Source organism: Chiloscyllium plagiosum, unplaced genomic scaffold, assembly GCF_037043375.1.
Source record: "Chiloscyllium plagiosum isolate Xiang-an unplaced genomic scaffold, Cpla_swu_hap1 HiC_scaffold_6, whole genome shotgun sequence".
In the NCBI taxonomy this organism is placed as follows: Eukaryota; Metazoa; Chordata; class Chondrichthyes; order Orectolobiformes; family Hemiscylliidae; genus Chiloscyllium; species Chiloscyllium plagiosum.
Genome location: NW_028270144.1, coordinates 33449 through 58668, shown reverse-complemented (window position 1 = coordinate 58668; position 25220 = coordinate 33449). Strand labels below are relative to the sequence as shown.

At 41.3% G+C, this 25220-nt stretch overlaps 1 long non-coding RNA gene across 1 annotated transcript in view; it reads left to right on the top strand.

Annotated features, from left to right (window-relative positions):
* LOC148149695 (uncharacterized) overlaps window positions 1-24307 on the top strand; it is a 40310-nt gene extending 16003 nt beyond the window's left edge. Inside the window, exon 3 of the long non-coding RNA XR_015757376.1 lies at window positions 23214-24307. This is a non-coding gene — a long non-coding RNA (uncharacterized LOC148149695). The remainder of the gene's footprint in view (window positions 1-23213) is intronic.
* The last annotated feature ends 913 nt before the right edge of the window (window positions 24308-25220 follow it).

Below are 25220 nucleotides of genomic sequence, written 5' to 3'. Positions count from 1 at the left end.
GGTACTTGCTACTTTAGTCCAATATCTACGGATCTTATGACAGGTCCATAAGCAATGTACAAGAGTGCCCACCTCTATTTTGCATTTAGGACACATTGGAGATGCTCCTGCCTTAAATTTTGCCAATCGAACCGGTGCTATATGGACGCTATGAAGTATCTTCAGCTGGATAGCCTGGATTCTGTTACAGATAGTAATTCTTCTAGCATTTTCCCAGATATCATTCCACGTTTCTGTGGAGATTTCTAGTCCCAGATCCTGATCCCATGTTTTAAGCAGATTATCCATATCTCCCGATACTTCATCATGTAGCAAATGATAAATATTACTGACGGAAGATACCCCCACTGGTCGTAGGACACTACATTCTCTATCGGATTTATAAAGACTATCTAATAACGTAGTCTTCTTCTGTATATAATCTCGAATTTGGAAGTATCGAAAGAGGTCTCCATTGGGTAATCCGAATTTCTGACGCAGCTGTCCGAAAGACATCAGGACCCCATCTTTAAATAAATCCCCGAGACATGAGATACCCCTGGATCTCCAGAGTTTAAAAGTGGCATCTGTTAACCCCGGTTGGAATCCCCATGCTCCCACTATCGGTGCATCGGGGATGTTTTATGTGAATTACCCTCATTTTGCCGCATTATATTCCAAGCCTTGATTGTATTCAGTATTATAGGGTTTTTACAGTGATCTGTAATGATTTTCCTCTTGTCTGAGAATAAAAGGTTAATAAGTAGGTATTTTACTTGAGAAGCCTCGATGTCCAACCAGATTGATTGTGGATCAGACAAGACCCAATCAGCTATGTAACTTAATAGGGAACTTAATTGATATTTCCTAAAATCTGGGAAGTCCAATCCACCCCTTATCTGTGGAAGCTGTAGCTTCTTCAGCTTAATGAGGGGCCGCCTATAATTCCAGATAAAGGAACTCAGCCAGCCGTATAATTTACATAAAGCCGTCCTCGGCAGCATCACCGGAAGCATTCTCATAGGATATAGGAGACGGGGCAGGATATTCATTTTGATTAATGCTATTCTACCCAACCAGGAAATTGGCAGGTCTCCCCATCGCTGGAGGTCCTGCCTTATCCTTTCCAATAAACACACAAAATTAGCCTTATACAACTGACCAAATACTGGAGTAATAAAAATGCCTAAATATAAGAAACCCTCCAGGGACCGGCGAAAGGGAAAAAGGGAACCGTCCGCTAAGCGGGGTATCACAGCAAGGCCACCCATTGGCATAGCCTCCGATGTTGAAAAATTAATTTTATAGCCTGAAAATGCACTAAATGTATTAATAACTTGGATTAAGCGAGGTATGGACATCAAAGGGTTACTGAGGAATAGAAGAACATCATCTGCATAAAGGGTAATTTTATGTTTACCTGTACCAATCCTTGGGGCCACTATATTAGGATCAGCTCGTATAGCTTCTGCTAGTGGTTCAATTATTAGCGTGAATAACAATGGCGAGAGGGGACATCCCTGACGGCAGCCCCTACCCACACTGAAGCTATCCGAGCCTAATCCATTGGTAACCACAACTGCTTTGGGATCACTATACAATGTTGAGATCCATTTGGTAAACACCTGTCCAACACCAAACCTCTCCAATGTGTAAAACAAATATGACCATTCGACCCTATCAAATGCCTTTTCCGCGTCTAATGAAACCACTACTCCTGGTATCTTTCCCTGATGACAATCTTGAATCATATTCAGAGCCCTTCTAACATTATTGGATGATCTACGGCCCTTAATAAACCCCGTCTGATCCTCCTTTATAATATGTGGCAGTATCCTTTCTAGTCTCAGTGCTAACGTTTTAGAGAGGATTTTAAAATCTACATTTAGCAAGGATATTGGTCTGTATGATGTACAATCTTCTGGGACCTTTCCTTTTTTAAGGATAAGAGAGATATTTGCCTCTTTCATCGAAGGCGGGAGACAGCCCTGACTATATGCATAGTTTTGATTAGATTAGATTAGATTACTTACAGTGTGGAAACAGGCCCTTCGGCCCAACAAGTCCACACCGACCCGCCGAAGCGCACCCACCCAGACCCATTCCCCTACATTTACCCCTGCACCTAACACTACAGGCAATTTAGCGTGGCCAATTCACCTAACCTGCACATTTTTGGAGTGTGCGTCCATAAGTGGACCAACCAGTATTTCTGTAAATTCTTTATAGAATTCAGCTTGAAAGCCATCTGGGCCCGGCGCCTTACCATTTTGAAGGTGCCTAATTGCATCAACTATTTCTTGGGGTGTAAGAGGAGCATTTAGGACCGATACTTGTTCCGGAGTTAGGTCTGGAAAAGTCAAATTTTTAAAAAATGACTGCATCCTCTTCGTCCTATCTTCACAATCCTGTGATTTATATAACTCAGAATAGAATTCTCTAAAGGTCGCATTAATCTTTTTATGATCATGAGTCAAAATACCCGTACTTTCCTTGATAGACATAATAGTCTGAGGGGCCTTTTTTTTCTTTGCAAGAAATGCTAAGTATCTACCCGGTTTGTTGCCATATTCATATAACCTTTGCTTTGCAAATAATATTTCCCTCTTAGCCGTTTGAGTAAGTGTAGTGTTTAGAGCTGTCCTAAGAGCTGTAATCCTTTGCAATTTAATAATAGAAGGTCTATCAGTGTATGCTGTTTCAGCCGCTTTTAAGCGGGCTTCAAGCAGACGCTGTTGTTCTCCCTTTAATTTCTTCTGGGTCGCTGAGTAGGAGATGATCAAGCCTCGCGTGTAAGCTTTGATGGTCTCCCACATCATTGACGGGTTGCTAGCTGTACCTGAATTAATTTCTAAAAAAGTTTTAAATTCTTGAGAGAAGTACTTTACAAATTTACTATCTTTCATTAAGAAGGGGTCCATACGCCAATGCCGAGGGGATGTCCCACTGTTCCTCGCCTTAGTTTCCATATATACAGCAGCATGGTCAGAAATTGCTATATTACCTATTTTACAGGATGATATGGAATTTAAAAAAATCGAGGGGGCAAAAAACATATCAATTCTGGTATGACATTTATGTGTATTAGAGTAGAAAGAAAAATCTCTACCCTGTGGATGAAGACATCTCCATACATCTACTAATCCTAATTCTTTGTTCAGATCCATCAATTGTCTAGATCTGGGAGATACTCCTGCAGTACTCTTGGGAATCCTGTCTATTTCCGGATCCATAATAAAATTAAAGTCTCCCCCTATAATTATATGACGGGCATCAAAAGCCATCAATTTTGAAAAGGCTTCTGTTATAAATTTAAAGGGGTGTGCCGGAGGGGAGTACAAATTTAAAATCCCATATTCCTCTCCATTTATGAGGGCTTTAATCAAGATATATCGTCCAGATTCGTCTTTTATCTGCTTTAGGATTTTGAAAGGGAAATTCTTCCGAACAAGAATAACAACTCCCCTGCTTTTTGAGCTAAAAGAAGAAAAAAAGGCCTGATCAAATCCGCCCTGTCGTAATTTCAAGTGTTCTTTATCTGACAGGTGTGTCTCCTGTAGGAGAGCTATATCAACTCTTTCCTTCTTAAGATTTGATAATATTTTCTTCCTTTTAAGTGGCGAATTACTCCCCTTGACATTCCAGGTGCACCACTTAACCGACTGATCAACCATAATCCTCTGGGCCAATCCGAGATCCCTCGGGAGGGGGAACCCTATCCAGAACATCCCGAGCGTGGAACATGTAAAATTTACAAAAATAAAGCCTCTTTAATACACCCACAACAATACAGTAAAAAACTATTTCTAAATAAAAAAAATATAAAACGTATCTAAGAGGAGACTTTCCCCCTTGTTCCCAGGGGGCGTCACTTCCTCTCCAAAAGTCCCTCATATCCTCTCCCAACCAATGCCCCACCCTTGACCCAGGCACTCCTCAATAAAATGAGGAGAATTCAAATATAATACAAAGCTAGAGTTAACAGTGAACACCCCACCCCCACTCATACCAACACCTGGGTATATTTGGTAATGTTAATACCATATATAAACATATAACTATAAAATTACCACTTCAACAAATAATAATTAAATATGATAATACAAAATAACGAAGGGAAAAACAACCCCGCTCCTAAAGAGAGAGGTAAAATCGAATAAGGTAACCACCTCCCCCCGCCAACATTAACCAAAACCCCCAGCTTATATATATATACATATATATACATACACATACACACATATATATATATATATATATATATATACATACATACATACACATACACACACATATACATACATCCCTCATATATACATAAAATAATAACAGAAAACAACTCCAAGGCGGGGGGGGGGGAGAAAATCAAATCCCTCTCCCCACCCCCATGATAATATTAAGCAGTAAGGTAAGAAAAAAAAAAGGGAGGGGATATAAACCAAAGCGGGGGGGGGGGGGGGGGGAAGGCAGACCAACATCCATTATGTCCTACAGTTTATCTAAGAGAGTCCAAGAATTCCTTAGCCTTTTCTGGTGATCCAAAGTTATATACGGATCCTTCATGGTTAAAGCGTAACATCGCTGGGTAGCGTAAGGAGTACTGAACATTTAAGTCCCTTAAACGCTTCTTCACCTCGTCGAATGCCTTCCTCTTTCGAACCAGAGCCGGGGAAAAGTCCTGAAATAGCATGATCTTGGATCCTTTGTAGATCATAGCTTGGGGGTCTTTTCCGAGATTTCTAGAGGCTTCTAGGAGTATCTGCCTCTCCCTGTAGCTCTGCAGCCGGAACAGGACCGGGCGTGGGCGCTGGTTCGAGCCGGGCCCGCGTATTGCGACCCGGTCGGCCCATTCCACCCTTACCTGGCCTGATCCAGCTTGCAGGTTTAAAAGTTGTGGCAGCCACTGCTCCAGGAATGCTGTAAGCTGGCCTTCCTCTTCCCGTTCGGGAAGACTCAGCAAACGAATATTTTTTCGGCGACCTCGATTATCGAGGTCGTCAATATGATTTTCCAAGGTCCAGACTCGCTGCTCGAGAGTCCGGACCTGATCCACGGCCGATTGAGCGGTTGTCTCGGAGGTCGCGGCCCTTAGCTCCGCCCCTCCGACTCGGCGTTGAATTTCTTCAATCTCACGGTCGTGCTTCTGCAGCGCGGCCGAGAGCGACTCCCAACGGTTTCTGGATTCGACAATAAAAGCATCGATCTTCGAGTCACGTTTGGAAAGCATTTCTGCAAGACTTGCTACTGTAGGTAAGTCCCTCCGGGGCGGCTGTGTACGCCTCTGCTGCAGCTGGAGAGTGTGGGGGAGGGGTTCCTGCTTGCTGAGAGCTGCGGGCTCCCTTCCCTTTAGTCATTTTAACTTAGGATTAAGTTGTTTAAATGTAATATTACACAACTAATTGAGTTACTAAACTATTATAAATGATTTATAAATGATTTGGTGAGCTTGGTAGGGGGTAGGTGACCCACTGTGCCCAAGTCTTGGGAGGAGCACTATAGACTCAGTCTTACTGGGTCGCCGCCATCTTGGATCCCCCCAAAATATCTTTTTAATATTTTCACAAATGTAGCATTCAGATAGCTGCTTGATCACAATATGCAATTGTAGAACACATTAACATGAACTTAACGAGAGGAACAAATAGTCTCAAATACAACATAGATGGGTATTACATTAGTTGTCTACTCTATTCGCCATCTGATTGACTTGAACAGAACTGAATATCAGTTGGGCCTGTCATATAAACACTAGCAAATGCGATTCTGTCTGATTTGTGTCCATGTTCAGTTTCATCGTAACTCCATTCTCACAGAAATTACCTCTTAACAATGACAACAACTCAAAGAAAAATCCATATGATTGCAAGACTTTCATTTGGAGTACACTCATACCATTGTGGCTGAAATGACCTGACCCTCCAAACATTGCAGGTGGATTTTTACTGGAGATACATTAGTTTCCAGGCAAGGCAGGAAAAAAAATCAGAGCACCATCTGCTCTTTCCTCATGGCCAATTGCCAATTCTTTGGGTTTTTTTTGCTAGATATTTTTTATAGTCTAGCAAGGTATTTAATTACAAGACAATTCATTTATTCTTTGCAATAAAGCTCCAAGGAAACAGCCAATTGTGCTCTATTGCTAAATTGCCTAAGAATTACAGTCGAAGTTTCCTCCTTCCAAACAGTAAATTCCCCTGGTGCAGATGGGAAACTACCGAGAGGACTTCCCAGATGATTCATAAGTAGCTGGTACAGGGAGGCAATGCGATTCATGCATGGGCACCATCCATAGGGTTACAACCTCTTCTAGGGATGATATTTTAATACCTTCACACTTTTAAAGCATCATTCCTCAATTTAATTATACATTCATGAAGGGAAAGTGGAAATATTTCAAGTACTTATTTGACCAAAAGTGAATTTTTAAGAAGTTCTACTTACTAGATAGGCAGGAATAGCTGACACCAGCCAGCAAAACCAATAACCTGAGTGTTTATTTTATTTGCAAAAACTACAACTCACAGCATTTCAATGAGTAGCACAAATTCAAGCAAATTACTAAAAATATTCCAACTGCACATATTGGTTGAGTTATTGTCTATAAATATCAAATAATAAAACCTTTAATATTGCCATATAAATAAGCTATCAAATAATTATATTTATCAATATACACTGAATACATCATTGAACTAAGCATGTCAATTTATCTTTGAAACTCTTTCAGAAAATTTGCTCTTTACAAACCTGCTCATTCTCGGTGATCTAGACTGGAGTTCATGGCAAGGTTACAGAACCAATGTATCCTACTGATAATTCCAGCTCCTGAACATGGCTTATCTCAAAATACAGTTTGCTTTTGCAGCTGTGAGAATTCAAAGGCTGCCATTTTACACCTGGCAAAACCTTACTCATGGCAAATTTGCATCCTTCTTCTGGCAAAAATAAGTAACTAACTAAAGTCAGAGCACTTTGTAGTGGTAGAGTGGATTAGCAGATAGTGTTTAGCCTAATAAAAATGCTCTGCTGAGAGATGGTTTAAGGACACTTTAGATACCAGCTGTAATGGAGATGGTTGCAGCTGAAAATGTAACTGGATTAAATAAGCTAGATGTTTATTACTTCTCTGGTGAACCTGTTTTGAAGGTAACAAATACCTAAAAACAATTATAAATTGGCCAGACTTCTGACTTATTCTGATCATTTATGTCAACAGTTAGCTTTATTGCCTTCCAGCCGTTACCTAGCCTTTCAGTTTATGATAGAGAAAGTGAGGGCTGCAGATGCTGGAGATCAGAGCTGAAAACGTGTTGCTGGAAAAGCGCAGCAGGTCAGGCAGCATCCAAGGAACAGGAGAATCGACGTTTCGGACATGAGCCCTTCTTCAGGATTGAGGAAAGTGTGTCCAGCAGGCTAAGATAGAGGGAGGAAGAGAGCTTCTTCAAGGAAGGCATCCTTGTAAGAGGATTCGCAGTAGGTTAAAATCTTCGAGAGAAAGTGAGGGCTGCAGATGCTGGAGATCAGAGCTGAAAATGTGTTGCTGGAAAAGCGCAGCAGGTCAGGCAGCATCCAAGGAACAGGAGAATTGACGTTTCGGGCATAAGCCCTTCAGGAATGAGGAGAGTGTGTCCAGCAGGCTAAGATAGAGGGAGGAAGAGAGCTTCTTCAAGGAAGGCATCCTTGTAAGAGGATTCGCAGTAGGTTCAAGAATGCCTTCCTTGAAGAAGCTCTCTTCCTCCCTCTATCATAGCCTGCTGGACACACTGTCCTCATTCCAGAAGAAGGGCTTTCAGTTTATGATCCCAATCCTATTGTAATGCATGTAAGTTCTAGCCACACATGAGCTATTTTCCTATTTCTAGCCTTGTAGCTTCACTAAGTCGCATCTATCCACTTTTGTACCTGTACTTTTCTCTTCCAGATGGAAATGCTACTATGGATGCTATGAATGAATAACAACTAGGAGCTGAATCTTGCTATAGATCCAACAGTGAGGTTAAATAGGACAACAGATTCCAATGATAGAACATGACCAGTGCAACATGGAAATAAGGAGCTTGCTGTGTTTTTGTGGCACTTCTCTTTCATAGAACATAGAACATTACAGTGCAGAACAGACCCTTCAGCCCTTGAAGTTGCACCAACCTGTGAAAACAATCTGAAGCCCATCTATCCTACACTATTCCATTATCATCCATATGTTTATCCAATGACCATTTAAATGTCCTTAAAGTTGGCAAGTCCAAGACTGCTGCAGGAAAGGCGTTCCATGCTCTTACTACTCTCTGAGTGAAGAACCTACCTCTGACATTTGTCCTATATCTATCACCCTTTAATTTAATGCTATGCCCCCTCATGATAGCCATCACCATCTGAGGAAAAAGGCTCTTACTGTCCACGCTATCCAATCCTCTGATCATCTTATATGTGTCTGTTAAGTCGCCTGCAAACCTTCTTCTCTCTAATGAAAATAGCCTTAAGTCGCTCAGCCTTTCCTCGTAAGACCTTCTTACCATACCAGGCAACATCCCAGTAAATCTCCTCTGAGCCCTTTCCAAAGCTTCCACATCCTTCCTATAATGTGGTGACCAGAACTGTATGCAATACTCCAAGTGCAGTCACACCAAAGTTTTGTACAGCTGCAGCATGACTTCATGGCTCCAAAACTCAATCACTCTAACAATAAAAGTTAACACACTGTACACCTTCTTCACAACCTTATCAACCTGGGTGGCAACTTTCAGGGATCTATGCTCATGTATACCAAGATCTCTCTGCTCATCCACACTACCAAGAATCTTACCATTAGCCCAGTACTCTGTATTCCTGTTGCACCTTCCAAAGTGAACCACCTCACACTTTTCCACATTAAAATCCATTTAACTCTTCTCAGCCCAGTTCTGCAGCTTATCTATGTCCCTCTGTAACCTGCAACATCCTTCCACACTGTCCAGAACACCACCGACCTCAGTGTCATCTGCAAATTTACTAACCCATCCTTCTACACCCTCATCCAGGTCATTTACAAAAATGATAAACAGCAGTGGCCCCAAAATAGATCCTTGTGGTACACTACTCGTAACCAAACTCCAGGATGAACATTTCCCATCAACCACTTCCCTCTGTCTTCATACAACTAGCCAATTTCTGATCCAAACTGCTATATCATCCTCAATCCCATGCCTCTGTATTTTCTGCAGTAGCCTACCATGGGGAAAGATATCAAATGCCTTACTGAAATCCATATACACCACATTCCACTCCTATGTCTTATGGTCTTATCAATTACTTTACCCTCATCCACCTGTTTGGCCACCTCCTCAAAGAACTCAATAAGGTTTGTGAGGCATTACCTATGCTTCACAAAACCGTGGTGACTATCCCCAATCAAATTATTCCTTTCTAGATTATTATAAATCCTATCTCTTATAACCCTTTCCAACACTTTACCCATAATCGAAGTAAGACTCACTAGTCTATAATTACCAGGGTTGTCTCTACTCCCCTTCTTGAACAAGGGGACAACATTTGCCATCCTCCAGTCTTCTGGCACTATTCCTTTGGATAATGATGACATAAAGCCAAAGGCTCTGCAATCTCCTCCCTGACTTCCCAGAGAATCCTAAGATAAATCCCATCCAGCCCAGGGAACTTATCTATTTTCACACTTTCCAGAATTACTATCACCTCCTCATGAACTTCAATCCCATCTGGTCGAATAGCCTGTATCTCAGCATTGTCTTTTTCCTGTCTGAATACTGATGAAAAATATTCATTTAGCGCCTCTCCTATCTCCTCAGACTCCACGCACAACTTCCCACTACTGTCCTTGACTGGCCCAAATTTACTCTTGTCATTCTTTTATTCTTAACATACCAATAGAAAGCTTTAAGGTTTTCCTTGATCCTACCTACCAATGACTCCTCATGTGCTCTCCTGGCTCTTCTTAACTCTCTCTTTCGGTCCTTCCGGGCTAACCTGTAACTCTCAAGCGCCCTAACTGAGTCTTCACGTCTCATCTTTATATAAGCCTCCTTCTTCCTCTTGACAAGAGATTCAACTTCTTTACTAAACCACGGTTCCCTCACTCAACTACTTTCCTTCCTGCCTGACAGGTACATACTTATCAAGGACTCACAGTAGCTGTTCCTTGAACAAGCTCCCATTTCAATTGTGCCCACCCCCTGCAGTTTCCTTCCCCATCCAATGCATCCTAAGTCTTGCCTAATTGCATCGTAATTGCCTTTCCCCCAGCTGTAGCTCTTGCCCTGTAGTATATAGCTATCACTTTCCATCGCTAAAGTAAACGTAACCAAATTGTCATCACTATCACCAAAGTGTTCACCTACCTCCAAATCTAACACTTGGCCGGGTTAATTACCCAGTACCAAATCCAATGTGGCCTCGTCTCTTGTTGGCCTGTCTACATACTGTGTCAGGAAACCCCCCTGCACACATTGGACAAAACCTAACATATCTAAAATACTCAAACTATAGAGTTTCCAGTCAAAATTTAGAAAGTTAAAGCTCCCCATAACAACTACCGTGTCACTCTCCCTCCTATCCAGAATCTTCTTTGCTATCCTTTCCTTTACATCTCTGGAACTATTCGGAGGCCTGTAGAAAACTCCCAACAGGGTGACCTCTCCTTTCCTCTTTCTAACCTCAGTCCATAGTACCTCAGTAGATGAGTCCTCATCAAACATTCTTTCTGCCAGCGGAATACTGTCCTTGACTAACCATGCGACACTTCTCCGTCTTTTACCATCTTCCCTGTACTTACTGAAACATGTAAACCCCGGAACCTGCAACAACCATTCCTGTCCCTGCTCTATCCATGTCTCCAAAATGGTCACAACATCAAAGTCCCAGGTACCAACCCATGCTGCAAGTTCACCCACCTTGTTCTGGATGTTCCTGGCATTGAAATAGACACACTTCAAACCACCTTCATGCCTGCCGCTACAGTCTTACGATCTTGAAACCTTTTTTTTAACTTCACCTCTCTCAACCTCCTGTACACTGGAGCTACAATTAAGATTCCCATCCCTCTGCTGAATTAGTTTAAACCCTTCCAAACTGCATTAGCAAATGTCCCCCCAGGATAATTCAGAGCTTAATTAAACTCGTATCTTGCTGAGAGACTGATATTGCAACACCTGGAAGGATGTGAAATTGCTGCACTAAACTCACCAGACTCAAAGCTTCTTTTCCTTCTTTGTAAATTCACTATTTCTTGCTGACATCTTTACTCCTTCATTGTTTTCCTTCAGGTTATTATTAACCTTCCTGTAAATCTCTCTGAGAACACAAGAAAAGTGTTATACAAGTCTAAGTTGTTTTTGGCTGTATTACCAAAATGGCAGCCCATCAATGGTGATGCATATAACAGAAGTAACAATCAGGTTGTAAGTTTGATTGCTGAGCTGGTAGATTTGTTCTCAGATGTATTGTCATCATGCTAGGTAACATCTTCAGTGAGCCTCCGATAAAGCACTGGTGTTCTGTCCCACTTCCTATTTATGTGTCTTGGTCTGTTAAGGTGAGTGATATCATTTCCAGTTCTTTTTCTCAGAGATTGGTAAATGGGGTCCAAATTGATGTGTTTATGTTCTCGTTTGAATACCAAGCCTCAAGGAATTCCCATGTAAGTCTCTGTTTAGCCTGTCCTGGGATGGATATGTTGCCCAAGTCAAAATGGTGTCCTTCGTTGTCTAGCTGTAAGAATACTACTGATAGCTGGTCATGTCTTTTGGTGGCTAGTTGGTGTTCATGTATCCTAGTTTCCTGCATGTATGTCCAATGTAATGTTTGTTGCAGTCCTTGCAGGGTATTTTGTAAATGACATTCATTTTGCTGATTGTAGATTCATCAGTAGCTGTTTCAGTGTGTTGGTAGGCTTGTGGGCTACCAAGGGGTCAGAGTATTCGTGTAGTCACCAGCAAGATGTCTTTGAGGTATGATAGTGTGGCTACAGTCTCTGGGTATTTTATGTCTTCTTGTTTGGGATTGTTGTTTAAGAATCAGTGGACTGTGCTTATCGGGTACCCATCGTTTTTGAATATGCCGTTTAGATATTTTTCTTCTGCTGCTCGTAGTTCCTGGGTGCTGCAGTGTGTTATGGCCCATTTAAGTAATGTTCTGATATAGCTCTTTTTGTGGGTGTTGGGATGACTGATCTTGTAGTTGATAATTTCGTCTGTGTGTGTTGCTTTCCTGTAAACGCTGGTCTGCACTTCTCCATTGACTGTTTGTTCTACTGTGACATCTAGGGAGGGGACTCTGTTGTTGTTCTCTTCCTCTTTGGTGAAATTTATGCCAGTAAGGATTGTGCCAGTAAGCAAGGAAATTTCCAACCCGAACATCAACCTGAGCTACAAATTTTCTCAAAAATCGCAGAAATAACAATAATAGAGCAGGCTATATCACAGTTACTTTTTCCAGTTCAACCTCCGACTTCGAATTTCTATTCCCTTCACTTTCCTCAATAGAGGCATACAGAATATTTAAAAATCTATGTTGCTCATTAGCAAAATTAAAGCAAATTGTTAATGGAAGGTAGCTCTCTATGCAGTGGTATAAGGGACTTTTCTCCCCCCAAGTCTGATATCTACAGCTGAACCAGTAGGTAGAAAACCTTTTCAGAGGTGATGCCCTTTATTTAGTCACCAGAAAGGCAACACACCATGCAGCAATCATAATGGAGGCTATTGGAATGCATACCTGTATCTCTGACTGAAATACCCAATGATATCTGTGTTTCTGTACTTTACTGATCCCAACTGAATGATCAGATTTTTGAGGAGTCTTAGAGACTCAGACCTTTAAAAATGGTGGGAAAGGCCTGATTTGGGATTCCTGTCCAAATTTCAGATGCTCAAAGTTTTCTTTGATGCATGAAAAGAGTATAGGCAGTGGAGACAGCACTCCTGACCTGGCCTTTGAGATATCAGGAGCTTTAGGCATCTTGCAGCCCCCTTCAATTTTTAAAAAGTCCAACTTCTGAAGAAATCAATATTCACAACCTCTCAAAGAGTCAGGAACCAATTCCTGAGGTCAGGAATTGTTTGAAAGATTTAAACCTCTTAGCCAAGCCATGCATGCCTTTCCATATCCACCTCCATGGCCTTTTATAACCCCTGGTAACTTTATGTCCATTCAAACCTCATACCCACCTACTCGTCTCCCATTCATAAGTTCTTTAAAAGAAACCAATGTTACTGCAATTCTATGAAAATTGTTAATCAAGGCGAACTTTAGAGGATGAATAACACAAATTATTAGCACTTGTCATCTCCTTATCTTGTGTTAATAAGCATTGAGAAATTGTCAAATCAGATCTAAGAGAAAGAAGTTTGTAAATGTCAATCAAGAAAGGTTGGCCCTTCTGTGAACCTATTTCAATCTCCTCTTGAAAGGTGGGTATATCACCTCCTTGAAAGATCATATTGATCAACCCACTCTTGGGAGCAGATTGTTTGCCTGCTGCTTGATATCTGTTTCTATTAAAACCAGGAGTAGATCCATTGGAGGTAGGTTGGTTTTGGATTTAATATTTTTAATTGATTTACTTCCACTGTGATTCAACCCACCTGATTGATGATAAATATTACTCTTATTGTAAAATAAATCACAGGCATCAATAGTACAACTCTCCTCCGAAAAAATATTATAATTTCTGCGTCAACAGACTGCCATTAAATATAGCTCATCTACCAAAATAGGCTTTTGACTATGTTAGCACAAATAAACTTAATTTTATTCTCAGATGCACCTCACCGCGTTCTTTTGTACAACGTTGTTAACACTGGAAATGGATTATTTGGCAGTGTAATGCTGATGGAATGCAATTACATCATTGGAAAAGTTTGTCTAAATATTAAGATTTCCAAGACATTCTGTGTAAAATGTTCTGATCACTCACTTTAAGTAAATCATCATTCTAAATCTGCAATAGTAAGTTTATAAAGTTCTCCATAGAAATAGATCACATGTATTCATTTTATGTTCAGAGGTCAGAGTCCTGTTTATTTACATCCAAGAAGGAAAAATAGCTCCTTACTTCTAGTTGGTGATAGCTTCAAGAGAGATGCTTCGTGGGATTATCTAGTCACTGTTTTAGTTGGAGTTGACTGACTGTCATGAGGTAGAGAACAGTGAGAAATTACAATCTTAATTGTAAATATACATTCAGCATGCATCGGGAATCACAATTACTCTAAGTCTGTTGAAGAGTTAACTAATCATTTTGGTGTGCTCAAACATTGAGTTGCTTTCATCCCCAATCAGAGATGAGGAATCTTCTATTGTGAAGCCAAACAAAATACCATAAAATGCTGAAATATCCTAAACTTCATAGAACAGAGAACATAGAACAATACAGCACAGTACAGGCACTTCAGCCCTCAATGTTGCGCCGACCTGTGAAACCAATCCGAAGCCTATCTATCCTACACTATTCCATTCTCATCCATGTGTTTATACAATGACCATTTAAATGTCTTTAAAGTTGACGAGTCTACGACTGTTGCAGGCAGTGCATTCCACACCCCTAATATTCTCTGAATAAAGAAACTACTTCTGACATCTGTCCTATATCTATCACCCCTAAATTTAAAGCTTTATCATCTCATGACATCCGAGGAAAATGGCTCTCATTGTTCACCCTATCTAATCCTCTGATTATCTTGTATGTCTCAATTAAGTCACCTCTCAACTTTCTTCTCTCAAACAAAAACAGCATCAAGTCCCTCAGTCTCTCCTGTTAAGACCTTCCCTCCATACCAGGCAATGTCCTAGTAAATCTCCTCTGCACCCTTTCCAAAGTTCCACATCCTTCCTATAATGCAGAGACCAGAACGGTACGCAATACTCCAAGGGCGGCCGCACCAGAGTCTTGTACAGCTGAAGCATGACCTCGTGGCTCCAAAACTCTATTCCTCTACCAATAAAAACTAACACCCCGTATGCCTTTTTAACAATCCTATCATCCTGGGTGGCAACATTCAGGGATTTATGCACATGGACATCAAGATCTCTCTGCTCATCTACACTACCAAGAATATTATCATTAGTCCAGTACTCTTTATTTCTGTTGCTCCTTTCAAAATGAATCATCTCACACTTTTCCGCATTAAACTCCATTTGCCTCCTCTAAGCCCAGCTCTGCAGCTTATCTATGTCCCTCTGTAACCCACAACATCCTTTGTCACTATCCACAACTCCACCAACCTTAGTGTCATCCGCAAATTTACTAACCAATCCTTCAATACCCTCATCCAGGTCATTTATAAAAATGGCAAACAGCACTGATCCCAAAACAGATCCTTGTGGTACACCACTAGTAACTGAACTCCAGGATGAACATTTCCCATTGACGACCACCCTCTTGTCTTCTTTCAGCTAGCCAATTTCTCATTCAAACCACTAAATCACCCTCAATCCCATTCCACCATATTTTGTGCAATAACCTACCATGGGGAATCTTATCAAACATTTTACTGAAATCCATATGCACCACATCAACCAATTTACCCTCATCCACCTGTTTGGTCACCATCTCAAAAATTTCAATAAGGTTTGTAAGGCACGACCTACCTTTCACAAAACTGTGTTGACTATCCCTAATCAACTTATTCCTATCAAGATGATTATAAATCCTGTCTCTTATAACCTTTTCCAACACTTTACCCACAACCAAAGTAAGGCTCACTGGTCTATAATTACCATGGTTGTCTCTACTTCCCTTCTTGAACAAGGGGACAGCATTTGCTATCCTCCAGTCTTCTGGCACTATTCCTGTAGACAATGATGACATAAAGATCAAAGCCAAAAGCTCTGGAATCTCCTACCTGACTTCCCAGAACATACTAAGATAAATCCCATCTGGCCCAGGGAACATACCTGTTTTCACACTTTCCAGAATTGCTAACACCTCCTCCTTGCGAACGTCAAAATCCCATCTAGTCTAGTAGCCTGTATCTCACTATTCTCTTCAACAACATTATCTTTTTTCAGTGTGAATACTGATGAAATATATTCATTTAGTGCTTCCCCTATCTCCTCAGATTCCATGCACAATTTCCCACTGCTATCCTTGATTGGCTCTAATCTTTCTCTAGCTATTCTTTTATTCCTGTTATACTTGATCCTATCTGCCAACAACTTTTCATGTCCCATCCTGGCTCTTCTTAGTTGTCTCTTTTTGTCTTTCCTGGCTAACTGGTAACTCTCAAGCATCCTAACTGAGCCTTCACATCTCATCCTAACATAAGCCTTCTCCTTCCTCTTGACAAGAGATTCAACTTCTGTAGTAAACCACGGCTCCCATGCTGGACCACTTCTTCCCTACCTGAGAGGTACAGACTTATCAAGGACTCGCAGTAGCTGTTCCTTAAATAAGTTCCATATTTCAATTGTGCCCATCGCCTGCAGTTTCCTTCCCCATCCTATGTATCTTAAATCTTGCCTAATTGTACCATAATTGCCTTCCCCTAGCAATAACTCTTGCCCTGTGTTATATATTTATCCTTTTCCATTACTAAAGTAAATGTAACCAAATTGTGGTAACTACCACCAAATTGTGGTCACTATCACCAAAGTGCTCACCTACCTCCAAATCTAACACCTGGCCGGGTTCATTACTCAGTACCAAATCCAATGTGGCCTTGCACCTTGGTGGCTTGTCTACATACTGTGTCAGGAAACCCTCCTACACACATTGGACAAAAACTAACTCATCTAAAGTACTCGAACTATAGTATAACCAGTCAATATTTAGAAAGTTCCCCATAACAACTACACTGTTACACTCGCTCCTAAGGAGAATTATCTTTGCTATCCTTTCCTCTACATCTCTGGACCTTTTCAGAGGCCTATAGAAAACTCCCAACAGCGTGACCTGTCCTTTCCTTTTTCTAACCTCAGCCCATATTATCTCAGTTGACATGTCCTCAAATGTCCTTTCTGCTACCGTAATACTGTCCTTAACTAACAATGCCATACGTCCCGCTCTTTTAGCATTTCCTCTGTTCTTGTGAAACATCTAGCTCCTGGAACCTGCAGCAACCAAATCTGTCCCTGTGCTATACATGTCTCTGAAATGGCCACAACATCGAAGTCCCAGTACCAACCCATACTGTAAGTTCACCCACCATTTTCCAGATGCTCCTAGCATTGAAGTGGACTACACTTCAAGCCACTTTCCTGCTTGCCGGTGAACTCTTGTGAACTTGAAACCATATTTCTGACCTCACTACTCTCAAACTCCTGGACACTGGAACTACAATTTAGGTTCCCGTTCCCCTGCTGAATTAGTTTAAGCCCTCCCGAAGAGTATTAGCAAATTTTCCCTCCAGGATATTGGTAGTCGTCTGGTTCAGGTGTAGACCATCCTGTTTGTAGAGGTCCCACCTACCCCAGAAAGAGCCCCAAATTATCCAGGTTTATGAAATTCTCCTTCCTGCACCATCCCTGTAGCCATGTGTTCAATTCCTCACTCTCCCTATTCCTCACCTCGCTCTTACTTGTTGGTCATTGATTGCACTCAAGTGGTTATCAAGGTATGCAATAATGTCCTGCACCTGGGGAGTTCAGAGATAATGACAGTTCAGTAAACACACAGCCTCTGTGTCTGTGTGACCATTTGTATCCTGAAATTAATGTGCTGTCCACTTCAGGTAAAGAGAGTATCAGTCACCACTAAGAGTTAACATTGAGCAACCACTTTATGGCAGATGCCACCAAGGTGCATAGATAATCCTTGAAATAAGCCAGAAGGAAAACAGTTCAAGATCATTGCGATTTTTAAAAAAATTCACTCATGGGGCATGGGTGCCACTGGCTGTACAGAATTTATTACCCATCCCTAATTACCTCTGAGAATGTGGAGGTGGTGAGTTGCCTTCTTGAACCACAGACCATTTGATGTAGATAGACCCACACTGCCGTTAAGGAGGGAATTCCAGCAATTTGACTCAATGACAGTGAAGGAATGGTGAATATTTCCTAATCAGGATGGTGAGTGGCATAGAGGGGAACTTGCATGTGAATTGAACTGAATTAGCTTTATTGTCAAATGTACTCAAATGAGTACAGTGAAAAGTTTATACTTTTTGACTCAGCACCATTTTAGATATAGAGTTCCCAGGTACATTCCTTAGTTACTGAGTAGAGAAATGAAGAAAAGGTTACATTACAGCTATACACCGTATAACCATAGATCAGAAAAACAAGAGTTATGAAGACAAACATCACAGTCTCTCTCTAACAGCTCTCTGTAGCAGACCATGGTGGAGGGGGGGTGGTGGTGGTGGTGCTGCTGCTGCTGGTGGCACTCCGCTCGGTCTGCACTGGGACACTCCAGGCTGTTGGTCACTGCTGCAGCCACTGGTGACTGTCAATCCCACTTTGAATGTTAGTCGCTGTCACTCCAAGTCGCTGGTCATTGTTGTCCCTGCTCCAGGCCGCATGGTTATGTTTCCATATACCTGCTGCCCTTGTCCTTCAAGATGAAGGTGTTTGCAGGGTTTGGAAGGTGCTGTCTAAGAATCTTTGATGAATTTCTGCAATGCTTGTTATAGATGGTACACACTATTGCTAGGAGCATTGGTGGTGGAGGGAATGAATGTTTGTGGATTTAGTGCCAGTTAAGCAGACTGCTTTGTCCTGGATGGTTTAAAGCTTTTTAAATGTTGTTTGAGATCCACTCAACCATTATCCGGAGATTATTCCATCACACTCCTGACTTGTGCTGTGCAGATGGTGGATAAGCTTTGGGGAGTCAGGAGATAACTTACTTATTGCAGTATTCTTTATCTCTGACCTGCTTTTGTACCCATTGTATTTATATAGTGATTCCAGTTGCATTTCTGGTTAAGGCAATTACATAGCCTCACTCAGGACATATCCTGAGCAGAGGGACTATAGGTCAGCCCACAGCAATACCCCAAAACAAAGTCAAGCCTCGACTAAACATTTAATATTTTCTTCAGGATCTGGCCAGCAAGCCATTGTAATTGCTACCTGTATGCAGACTCCAGATAGCAAAAGAGGGTCAATGAGCCTGAATTGAGTTAGAGAACTCATAGGCTGGTATCCAGGAGAGTGCACCCTCTGGAAAGCCTACCTCAACTTGGCTTGGAACAATTAAATTGCTTAGCGATGTTCAAATCAGAACCAATCAAAATAACGCCTGGTTAAATGGTCACCTGGTTCTAATGGAGGTCAATGATGGTATGGCTATTTCAATGATCAGAGAACCAGACGAACAAGATTCGCTCTGGACTCCAACTCTTTTCGTATGACCTTGGTTAGAGAACCTGTACCAGGGAATCTTTACAGATTAAGGGTACAACTTTGGTTCCGGTATTGTATGAGAAGCAGCTAGTTCAGTTACCTCTGATGGTAATAAAAGGCTCAGACCCAGGCCTGGTGAGATGAAATTGATTGAGAAAGATTCACCTTGACTGTCTCAACATTTTTCAATTTAAAAATGGTTGATTGAATGAAGTCCTAATTAAATACCCAGAGTTTTCCAGGAATGTCTAGGGACTATCAAAGGAGTTAAGGCCACCTTGCGTCTCGACAAAGAAGCAAAGCAATGATTCTGTGAAGCCCACCTAATACCATTTGCCTCATGGGCAAAAGTAAAGGCAGAAATCAGGAGGCTGGAAAGCAAACAAATCATCAAACCAGTCCAGCTTGTAGAATGGGCAGCATGGTCATACCAATTGGTTCACCTTTGTGGATATTTTAAACCAACGATTAATTGTTTCTTGCAGCTGGATAAATACCCAATCCCTCTCACAGAGGATTTATACACAAAGCTGGTGGGGGGTGTCTGCCTTTAACAAAGTTGGACAGGAGCCACACATAGTTGCAATGACTGTTAGATATTGATTCCCAGAAGTATGCTACAATTAATGCCCATAAGGGTTTGTACCAATGTACAAGACTGCTATTTGGGGTAACATCAGCTTGTGCCAATTTTCAACAAACAATAGATAACATTTTACAAGGTCCAAACCAGTTTGCCATTTATCTGGGTGATGTGCTAATAACAGGGAAGACCAATAAAGAGCACTTACAGAACTCGGACATAGTCCTTTGACATTTCTCCAAGGTGGGCGCATACCTTAGAAGGAAAACATGTGTGTTCCAGCACCCCAAGTGACCTACTTGGGCTACAGAGTCGACAAGACCAGGTTACACCCGTTAGAAGATAAAGTGAAGGTGATCAAAGGTGTCCCAGCTCCCACATCTACACTGGACCTTAGTTCTTTCCTTACATTACTGAATTAATACGGAAAATTCAGACGTAACCTGGCCTCCACCCTGGCAGCCTTACATCTGCTATTGAAAGTGTGTCCGCCTTGGAAAGGTCTTGTTGCTAAGACATGACTTTTAGGGAAGTGAGGAAGTAGCTATCATCATTTAAGATGTTAGCACACTGTGTTCCCAAGTGAGATCTGGTGTTGATATACAATGTTTCTCCCTTTGGTCTCAGGGTGGTGTTGGCTCACTGATAGCTGAGAGTGTGTTGCTGGGAAAGCACAGCAGGCCAAGCAGCATCTAAGGAGCAGGAGAATCGACGTTTCAGGCATAAGCCCTTCATCCTGATGAAGGGCATATGCCCAAAATGTTGATTTTTCTGCTCTTCGGATGTTGTCTGACCTGCTGTGCTTTCCCAGCAAAACACTCTCGATTCTGATCTGCAGTCCTCACTTTCTCCTCACTGATAGCCCAATGGAGAGGAATAGCCAATAGCATATGCTTTTGGAATTTGGCTAATGCAGAGCTCAGATACACCCAGATAGAGAAAGAAGCTTTGGCAGTCATCTTTGGTGTGAGTGAGCTCCACCAATGCCTTTATAGATGTAAATTTGTAATAGTGACATTCAACAAAACCTTGATAAAGCTACTCAAAGAGGACAAGGACCTGTCACTTCAGGTTAAGTTCAGTTTTGGGCTCTCATTCTAAGTGCATACAATTACAAATTGGAACACTATCCAGGAGGCCAAGTGGCAAATACAGATACCTTGAGCCATCTCCTGGGCAGATACACAACTAACAGTGTCACCGCTGGTACAGCCTGTTCTGATTTTAAACTTTCTGCACACTCTTTTGGGCATCGTTGACAATATCAGACTGTGGACATAAAAAGATCCAGACCTGGCAAAACTAGCTGGTGCTGATGGGGGAAACAACAGGGCTATCACAACTAGAATTGAAACATTTCTAGGCCCAGTGAGACCAGATCACTGGAAATGATGATATTTTATTTTGGGGAGCAAAATTAATTGTCCTATACAAAGATCGTTGCCAGATACTGGTTGAACTACACCAGGGTCATTCACAGGTATTGAAAACGAATATGTTGGCAAGAAATTACAGCTGGGGTCCAGGATTGGATGCAGACATAGCTGCATTGGTGGGCAGTGCTCAGAATGCCAAACAGGGCCAAAGATTACTGCCAACAGCTCCCCCATTTTCTTGGTAAAGGGTGGATAAACCCTGGGCTCAGTTACATTTTGACTGTGTCGACCCTTTCATGGACTCAGTTCTTAGTCATTGTAGTTGGACTCAAAGTGGTTGTACATGCATAAACTTCACTTGACATACACAGGGATGATGATAGAAAAACTGTGAGCATCTTTTGAAATATACAGGCTCCCAGAAGTGTTGGTCACAGACATGGGCCATCATTTATCAACAAGGAATTTGAGTATTTCCTAAAGTCAAAAGGCATTTGACATATAAAGACAGCTCCATACTATGCATCGTCCAATGGTCTGGTGGAAAGAGCAGATCAAACTTTGAAGACGGACTTAAAGAAACAACCTACAGCTTCACACGATACCAAACTGTCCCTGTTCCTGTTTGATTACCGGACCACTCCTCATGTCACAACAAGGATAGCTCCAGCTGAGGTGCTAATAGAGAGAAGACGCCACACCAGGTTGAATCTGATTTTCCCAGACCTGGAATGCCAACACTGGATGCAAGACTTCTCTAAGTCAGAAAGGCAGTTTATTTCAGGGGTCAAAGTTTGCTGTCAAAACCATGGAAGTGGCCTGCATGGCTAAGAAGCATGGTCAATGCAAGGTCAGACACCATGATGTACAAAGTTCGGGTAGGTGAAGTAGTCCTAAACAAGCATGTGGACCCTATGAAAGCTGCAAACTAACAAACAGGGCAGGAGCAAAACAAATCTGGCCCCTCAGAACAATCAGAAGACTATTGGAACCTGTGAGTTCTCCCTGACGGTCTATGATTGAAGAAACTTCACAGTCTGAGATGGATGTGGCAGATGTCACAGCCTCAACACCGTTATCACCTGAAGGTGAATTTCTTCGAGGACAAGAAGCAGGCTACAGTACTGTACACGTCAATTTCCAAGGCTAAGTCGGCAGAACTGGACCCAGTGCAAAATTGCCCAGGAGAGGCTGCAAGAGAGAGAACAGGCCTACATTCCTAGACTTAGAGGGAGATGGATATGGTGACTGTAACAAGTTCAGTCAGGTGGCCTCACAGAATTAGTTCCCTGATTGGGGCTGTTTCAATCAGGGATTCCTGGCTGATAGACATAAACAGGAGTGTCAGAGCTTCTTTTCACTCAAAGGGCTGACTCTGAGGAACCCAACCAATGTTAAGTACTATGCACATGTAGATGAAGGGTGACTTGGTGATGGGACACCATCTCTGTGAAGTTATTTAAGTCCTATTTTATGTTCAATAACTTTTCTAATAATGCATTTATTTACTTTAACATCTTGTATACTTATAACTAATTTCAAGTTGTTATCTGACCTGTAAAGTATCTTTACCAGTTCTGACTTGCCATTCATTATAGGAGGCCTTGGAAGTTCGAAATCATTTCACAATCCTTGAAGTGTCTTTGATGTGTTCGTTCATGCAATGTAGCAATTGCTGCACTGCAAGGTTCCATATGCATCAATGAAATAACTGAAGTGATTTGTTGTAGGATTTTAAATCTATCACAAGTTAAAAAAATAGAAAAAAGATTACAACACTCTGTTACCACTTTTGTTTATAGGTAAACTATTGAATATTTACTTGAATAAATATTCATGTAACCTAGTCATAACTAACATTTCTATTTTCTGGGTATCAAGCGAATGTACTAAACTGAACAATGGATTCTTTCAAAGGGGAGTATTGAATTTTTTTTTGCTTTAAGCTATTTCAAGCACTGCTTTCTGTCCTTGACTAGGCCCAGCGGCTCCTGGTAAATCATTTTGGAAGAACAGCGACCTCCAGTGCAGATAATGGAATGTTCATCACAAAGACAATTTCTTGGCGTGCACTCAAAAGAACAGGTCCTGCACCTCAGACCTGTGGAATTTTCAACTCCTGGAATGTCTGGAAAATCATTTAGTTTTGAAAACTTCTACAATTGATTTATAATCCTTTTTCCAAATCTACAGTCCAACGGTAGTCATACATTTGTAGCATTTTTTTCCTGTTGCGTACTTGACTTTTCTTTGCAGAATACAAAAAGCTGTGGAAAATTAAAGAATGTTGGTGGGTAGGTTAAAATAGAACTAAGGAAAGATCATAACAAAATACATTAAAAAAAATGTTCACACAATTGTTGTATTTAAAACTCGCTAAGAAATTGGTTGAAAAATTTGGAGAATTCACATACAAGTAGGTCAAGTACTGCTTCTTACTCCACAAGATAAAGAAAAGATAACATTGCTCTTTTCAGATGCCAACACACGACAAAGACATGTAAGATGCATTAATTGCCATGGCAACAGCAAACCAAATCCCAGAGCCATCAGCACTATATCATATAACTTCTTAAACTATACCACAGATCGTCTTTCTGCTGAAGGACCAATGTTGAGAAATATTATTGTGAGAAAAATAGAATGGAGACTTAATTAAATAAGAGGAATTTTAACTTTTCTCATTGTTATAGCAATGTATTTTGAAGAACAAAGTAAGTTTATTAATCTCCCTTTTTTATATTAAACTGTACTACAGTTATCTTTATTTCAGTTATGTGAAGGATTTTGTTTCTGTCCAATTTCAGAGCTTTTGCCGCGGTATGTTGTGTAAGTTCCTTAACTTCATCCACGTGCCATTGTTAATGCAGAGGTAGCATCTTTTGAACTTCCTTTGCAATAGGCTTTTATTTTCTGGTAGAGGTCTTTGATTCTGGTTGGCAGTTATCAAGTTATTATTTCTTCTCCTAAATTATGTCATAATGACATCAATTTCTAAACGTTTAGGGAATTCTGCTTTTTGTTATAATTGTCGGTTTCTGAGAGCAGTTCAGGAAAAAATTAAACAGTTCAAGTTAATGGATTATTGTGAAATGCAGTGATATTTGGGAAATGTGGAGAACGTTTATATTCATTAATTGGTTAATCTGTCCGATTCAAAAACTTGTTAGCCTTAAATATATTCAATGACCCAACCTCCACTGCCGTCTGTGGAAGAAAATTCCAGAAACTTAAATATACTCTGATAAATGACTCTCCAAGTCCATCTTAAATGACAGATGTTAAGTCTTTAAACTGTCTCCCCTTAATCTCTCAGAAACGGAGATTCTCTCAGCAGCTATCCTAAAACCTCATCAGACTTTTATGCATTACAGTAAAATCACCTCTTAGCCTTCTAAACTCCAATAAGGATGGGCCAAACTGACGCAACCATTTTTTATATTTAGAATCCCTACAGTGTGGAAACAGGCCCTTCAGCCCAACAAGTCCACACGGACCCTCTGAAGAGTAACCCACCCAAACCCATTCCTCATCCTATATTTACCCCCAACTAATGCACCTAAACTACACATCCTTGAACACTATCGGCAATTTAGCATGGCCAATCTACCTAACCAGCACATCTTTGGATTGTAGGAGGAAACTGGAGCACACGGAGGAAACCCATGCAGACACTGGGAGAAGGTACAAACTCCACACAGACAGACACGCGAGGTTGGACTCTAACCTGGGTCCCTGGCACTGTGAGGGAGCAATGGTAACCACTGAGCCACTGTGCCACCTGCTTTGAGAGTCATACAGTCATAGAGATGTACAGCACAGAAACAGACCCTTCAGTCCAATATGTCCATGCCGACTAGATATCTCAACCCAATCTAGTCCCACCTGCAAGCATCCGGCCCATATCCTTCCAAACCTTTCCTATTCATATACCCATCCAGATGCCTTTTAAATGTTGCAATGGTACCAGCTTCCACCACTTCCTC